The sequence below is a fragment of the Selaginella moellendorffii genome, unplaced genomic scaffold (genome assembly GCF_000143415.4).
Source record: "Selaginella moellendorffii unplaced genomic scaffold, v1.0 SELMOscaffold_2, whole genome shotgun sequence".
Lineage (NCBI taxonomy): Eukaryota > Viridiplantae > Streptophyta > Lycopodiopsida > Selaginellales > Selaginellaceae > Selaginella > Selaginella moellendorffii.
In genome coordinates this window covers 3294843-3301620 of record NW_003314263.1, presented here as the reverse complement: position 1 = coordinate 3301620, position 6778 = coordinate 3294843, and the positions used below count along the sequence as shown (strand labels likewise).

The 6778-nt window shown below is 45.6% G+C and overlaps 1 long non-coding RNA gene across 4 annotated transcripts; it reads left to right on the top strand.

Annotated features, from left to right (window-relative positions):
• The first annotated feature begins 5493 nt into the window (after window positions 1-5493).
• On the top strand, window positions 5494-6739 carry LOC9661372. 4 transcript variants are annotated; one of them, XR_002994130.1, is made up of 9 exons: window positions 5500-5664; window positions 5710-5780; window positions 5884-5951; window positions 6036-6100; window positions 6149-6192; window positions 6246-6288; window positions 6396-6463; window positions 6516-6570; window positions 6626-6739. It is a non-coding gene; the product is annotated as an uncharacterized LOC9661372 (long non-coding RNA). The 4 variants fall into 4 exon arrangements; XR_002994132.1 differs by having other exon boundaries at window positions 5494-5664; window positions 5887-5951; window positions 6036-6192; XR_002994127.1 differs by having other exon boundaries at window positions 5498-5664; window positions 6036-6192.
• Window positions 6740-6778: the final 39 nt, after the last annotated feature.

The following is a 6778-nucleotide window of genomic DNA, read 5'->3' as shown; positions in this document are numbered from 1 at the left end:
GGACAAGGACGTGGTCGTGGCCGTGATGTCGTTGTTGGGCGTGTGATGAAGTTGGTCATACTTATCGGCATTGTCGGCACTTTCCGGATTGGCGACCTCCATTTCCTGGGTGGAGACCTTGGCGTCAACAACGTCCCGTTGGTGCTGGAAGGTTTGGACACCAAGATGAATCCAAGAAACGAGGAGTCACGCGAGTAATGGAGGGACCTTGCGCGAATAAGTCAGTGACCCCTCCATCTTTCTTTCGGGAATATCATCAAGGGGTTCACTTGGCACCAGTTCATCCAGTGTTTACTTTCCAAGCTCATCTTTAAAACAAGAGGTCTCCTATTATTCTCTCCGTGTTGGTTGATACAAGTTCGAGTTTATCTTCTATTGCTCGACCTATTGCCACACGTTGTCGTCTACACTTGTGTCGTGCAGCAAAACTAGTTTTCATTCTTTATGGCAACGGCCGTACACATGCATGTGCATGGGATGAGGTAGACCTGGTTGTGCGTGTGGGCGATCTCGAGCTTGAGTTGCAGTCGTTGCGGGTGGTGCCGAGTCAAGCTTTTGACCTTATTCTTGGTATGGATTGGTTGCAGTGCAATCATGCCAAGTGTGACTTTGAGGCTTCTCCCCCTTGTCTCATACTTCCTTATGTTTCCTCCATTCCTCTCACATCCGTACCTCTTCGTCCCTCTACTTCTACCTCTGCTTCCATTACTTTTGTTCCCCCACTATTTCCTCCTATGTTTCCATCTTGTTCTGCTCTTCCCTTTTCCGATTTCTCCGACGATCTTTGTGTTGCAGCAATTGACCGGCTCATGAAGGAGTATTCTGATCTCTTTGACTTTGACCTATCGTTTGGAGCCAAGATTGCTACATATCATCCGATTCCAACTGGGGATGCTCATCCAATCAAGGTTCCTGTTCGTCGTCGGTCACCAAAGGAGATCAAGATTTTACATGCAAATGTCCAGGAGATGTTGGAGAAGGGTGTTATTCGGAAGTCGCGAAGTCCTTGGGCATGTGAACCTCATCTTGTGATGAAGCCTGATGGGAGTATTCGTTTCTGCATTGACTATTGTTTGTTAAACGACGTAACGATCCTGAATGTGTACCCTCTTCCTCACACTACTGATCTCTTGGATCGTCTGGGGCGAAGTCGTTGGTTCACCAAGCTAGATCTTGCTTCTGGGTACTGGCAAGTACTGATGGCCGAAGAAGATATTCCTAAGACTGCTTTTCGTACACCATTTGGTTTGTATGAGTTCTTAGTGATGCCATTTGGTTTGAACAATGCTCCAGCAACTTTTCAACGGATGATGGACGAGGGTCTTTGCGATATGCCGGAGGTGACTGCTGACTTCATTGATGATGTCTTGATCCACTCAGAAGGGACGTGGGAGGAGCACGTTCGTGATGTTTGTAAAGTGTTGGATCGGCTACGCGACGTTGGTTTAAAGCTGAAGCGGTCGAAGTGTGTGTTTGGATCCAAGGACACAACTTATCTTGGGTACCGTATTTCTCGTGAGGGTTTGCAAGTTGATCCTGACAAACTTGTGGCTGTTCTAAAGTTCCCTACTCCGAAGTGTGTGAATGATGTGCAGTGTTTCTTGGGCAAGGTGCAGTATCTCGGGCGTTTTGTGGATCATCTTTCTAATCGCACTGCACCATTGCAAGCGTTGCTGAAGTCATCAACATCATCTTTCATCTGGTCTCCTGATTGTGAGCGGGCATTTGGGGATCTCAAAATGTTATTGACAACTCCTCCGGTTTTGGCATATCCTGACTACACTCGACCTTTTATTTTGCGCGTGGATGCTTCTGACATTGGTCTTGGAGGTGTGTTAATGCAAGAGAGCTCGAGTGTGCCTGGTTAGCACCATCTCATTGCATATATATAAGCCGTACATTACAACCAGTGGAGATGAATTACTCCACGACAGAGAAGGAGTGTTTAGCAGCAGTTTGGGGTTTCGAGAAACTTCATGCATATTGTAAACTCCTAAGTTTGGACTTCCCGGGAGGTCACCCAGCCCAGTACTATTCAAACCCAAGGACGCTTAACCCCAAATATCCCAAGACCCTTAACCGATTGGAAAAGGGGGTGCACTCTTGTTCATGGGCCCTTTCCCTCTATATTTGAACCCCATGGATCGTCTCTCGAGTCGTTCCCTTTGGTTGCTTACAATCCACCACGCTTCCCTGCAAGTTCACGCCCTTGTGAACGGAAGCTGAGAGCTGCAGCTCTCCCGAGAGCCCCGCTCTCTTGACACCCTACCCCTCGGGTCGAGCCCAGCGGGAACAAACTGGACCAGCCAGATGTCAATCAACATATGGTGTGATTCCCCTAGCCAACCAACAGAGTCGGACCCGAGACCCCTCTGATACCAAATGTAAGCTCTTGAGTTTGGACTTCCTGGAAGGTCACCCAGCCCAGTACTATTCAAACCCAAGGACGCTTAACTCCAAAATATCCCAAGACCCTTAACCGATTGGAAAAGGGGGTGCACTCTTATTCATGGGCCCTTTCCCTTTATATTTGAACCCCATGGATCGTCTCTCAAGTCGTTCCCTTTGGTTGCTTACAATCCACCACGCTTCCCTGCAAGTTCACGCCCTCGTGAACGGAAGCTGAGAGCCGCAGCTCTCCCGAGAGCCCCGCTCTCTTGACACCCTACCCCTCGGGTCGAGCCCAGCGGGAACAAACTGGACCAGCCAGATGTCAATCAACATGTGGTGTGATGCCCCTAGCCAACCAACAGAGTCGGACCTGAGACCCCTCTGATACCAAATGTAAGCTTCTGAGTTTGGACTTCCTGGGAGGTCACCCAGCCCAGTACTATTCAAACCCAAGGACGCTTAACTCCAACTATCCCAAGACCCTTAACCGATTGGAAAAGGGGGTGCACTCTTGTTCATGGGCCCTTTCCCTCTATATTTGAACCCCATGGATCGTCTCTCGAGTCGTTCCCTTTGGTTGCTTACACATATTTACATGGTTCTCGGATGTTACTTGAAGGTGACCATGCTGCTGTTACTTCGTTATTAAAGCGAAAGAACTTGGTTGGTCGTATTGCTCGGTGGGCTTTGAAGCTTCAGATATATAATTTTGATGTTGTTCACCGCCCAGGGAGTTCTATGGCTGATGCTGATGCCCTTTCTCGAGCTCTTCTTCCTTCTTCATTCTCTTCTCATGTTTTTGACGAGCCTGTTGTTCCAGCATCTGTGGATTTTCTAGACGAGGATTCTGTGCCGTCGGCGGTTGTTATACTTGACGTTCAGTGTCCACAAGATGCAGAGCAAGATCTACCTTCTCTTGATGAGGTTCGCGAGGCTCAAAAGATTGAGCCATGAATTCGAAGGCTTCGAGATGGGTTTGAGAATCCTACATCACTTACTGATGACTTACCTTTCCGGCATTTACATTCTCAATATCGTCTTGAAGGTGGCCTTCTTTGTTTTATGGGGACAGATCCTGATGATCATTTACGGCTGGTGGTGCCTTCTATCTTTATTCCGCGGTTTCTCCATGCCTACCATGATTCTCCTGTTCTAGGTGGGCATATGGGACATCGTTGTGTAATCGAGAAGCTACGTAGGTCTTTCTATTGGCCGGAGATGCGACATGATATTATCCGGTATGTGCGTAGTTGTGTTTGGTGCCAAGCTCGTAATACTCCCCCTCGGACTGCGGAAGGACGGTTGGAGTCAATTGCAGTTTCTCGTCCGTTTGAATTGGTGGCGTTTGATCTTATGGGACCTTCTCCACGGTCAATTGCTGGCAATGAGTATGTTATTATTGCTTCTGACTATTTGACTCGTTGGGTGGAAGTTGGTGCTCTTGCTAGTGCCTCTGCAACTGCTGTTGGATACTTCCTCCTCAATCGAGTGGTGTTCCAACATTCTTGTCCAGAGCGGATTCTTTCGGATAATGGTCCCGCTTTTATGGCTGAGGCGTTTCATGTTTTGACATCTCGGTTGGGGATTCGCCACACTTTCACGAGTGCTTATCATCCACAATCAGACGGTCTGGTGGAATGGCTCGTTCAGACGTTCAAGGGGATGATTGCGAAGTATGTGAACTTTCAGCATTTGGATTGGGATGGTTATTTGCCGTCTCTTCGGTATGCATATGTCATTGGGGTGCAGAGTTCTGTTGGTGCTTCACCATATAAACTCTTATATGGTCATGATCCAATATTACCAACGGAGCTGGGTTTACCTTCGCGATTGCCACAAGCTACAAATGCTAGGTCATGGGATCAATATTTGACGAGCATTTTTCCACTTGTCCGAGCAGAGTCTACCAAATACTTAGGCCACGTACAAGTGGGACAACAACGGTGGTACAACTCCCATCATCGTCCACCTACGGAGTACAAAGTGGATGATTTGGTGTTAGTTTGTTTTCCCCATCTTACGGTACGTGGTTTATTTAAAGGGTTCCTTGCACAGTGGAAAGGACCGTATCGGGTGTTGTGGCAAGTTGGACCACAAGTTTATTAGGTTCGGCATGACGTCTAGCAGGCCGATCCTCCAGAGATTGTGCATGTGTAGTGGTTAAAACGCTTCATACAAAGGGATCAGAAGCAGTTAATACCATCTACAGATCTGCCGATGCCTCCTGATGTTCCTCTAGATCCCGGCCCGTCTACAAGAGAACCCTGATGGTTTTCCATTATCCTGAGAGGGGGGGATGATGTGAGGGCCAAGTGTACGGCTACGATGCCATATACTAATATTAGCGTAGTGGGATTTTGGTAGGCGTCGGATTAGTTTCAATCCGGACCACTCGCTCCTGTATATAAGCTAGGGTTTTTAGGCTAATTGATATGCACATTTCTGTATTCCCTTTCTATATTCCAAGCACTCACATAGTAGTGTTATTTCTACTTATTGATTTAATTGATCAAATAAAAGTTTATAATTATAAACATGTTTGTAATTTATAAATACAAGATTAATCTGAATAAATAACGACTGTTAGATGGTAGAATATCTTTGAATATCCAAGCATATTCTAAATATCCATTACCATCCTCTTTGGTTAAGAAAACCAAAAAAAAAAGAAAAAATGCAAAAATAATAATAATAATCCCGAAATTCTTTCTTAGAGATGCTCGAACTCTCGACCTCAAACCTCAGGAGCTAAGAGTTGACCAACTGCGCCACCATCTTGTACATGTTATAAACTCTCTTAATGAATGATCGACAAAGCACATTTCATTGTTTTACAAACATAAGAAAGACGTGTGGTACGTTGTGTCAAAACTTATACCAACCCATTTACTTCTTTGAAAACAAGACTGCGAACCGGTTTAATGTGTTTTAAAACAAACGTGCGGTACGTTGTCAGAAATCTTCGTGTCGGACCACTTCATGACGGAGCCCTAAACCAGAACAGGGGTGGTGGAAAAGTCTACGTCACAGCCGTATATGTGTTACAAACAAGCTTGCGATATCTTTATTGAAATAAGAAAATGAAAAAAGGTCACGAGTAAGAATGGGATGAGAACTCTCGAAATCAGTAAACTCTCTTAATGATCGACATAGCTTATTGCCGCATTGATGTCCAAAACCCTCTTGAGAGAGAAACAGAGAGAGAAAGGTCATCTTGAGGTGTGAGCGACTTGTGGGTCTTTCTCTCGAATGGATCGGTTCGTCAGTGCCCAGGTAAGAAGAAACGAAGCTGTGATGATTCATGTTTTTCGCCTCCAGGCTCCTTGTCTCTCGGTAGGAGGGCCTCCCTCTCAAGTGGGCTTCTAGTTTCCGGCAAACTAATTGCTCAGGTATGCTCTCGCAATACGTCTTTGTTTGAGCTCAACGAGAATGACTCCGAAGGTTTTTCTTCTTTCTCTTTGTCGTTTCTTCTCAACATTATTTTCTTCTCAGAAGGCGGTGGTAAGTTTTTGAAGCTAGCGGGAGTGACTGGAAGTGCTACTGCTCTTAGCAAAGTCTTGGTAAGTCTTGTTGTATCCCTCTCGTGTTAAAAATGTTTTTCATTCTTTGCAAGATTTCTGAGTTTTTTCTTCACCCCTTCACAGGGATTAGTTCGTGAGCTTGTTCTTGCTGCTGTATTTGGTGTTGGTCCTGTCGTAGATGCGTTCGGGTATGCATCGAGTTCATGGTGCTCTTCGCTAAGTTCGAAAGTTTGTAGATATGCGTCCATTGTACCAGGATTTTTTCTGATAATCCTTGGAGGTATACAGTTTCTAGCTGAAGCATCGAGCAAAATTCACCGTTAATTCTTACAGGAATCAATGGACCAATCCACATAGCAATGGTATCGGCCTTAAGGTATGTTTCGAGTTTCTTGAAGTCATTTTTTTCATCCTCTTTTAGCAAGATCTCAAATGAAAACCGGTTTTTTTCCCCTACGCTTACACCATCCTCTTTTTTATCAGATACCTTTGAGCCTTGGCATTCTCATGTACACATTAGCGGCTTTTCTTATTGATGCAATCACAACAGGGTAAGTTTTCGGCATTCCTTCTGTCGTAGAATCTGAAAAGCTTTCCAAACAGATTGTTATTGAAAACAAGCAGTGGATTGATCACGAGAAGCATGGCTATACTTCAGGTAGCTTCAGAAGAAGAAAAACTCTCAAGTTGCAAAAACCATCCTCTTGATCCAGCTGAGAATCATGGCGCCTTGTGTAACACTGGCGTGCTTGATGGGAATCGGCTGTGGAAGTTTTGACCGAGCTTTCACGTCCAGTTTGTAGCCAAACTTTGGAATGGGTTTCGTGAGCTGATAGCAGCTGAGATTTAGAGGCTTTTCTATCGCA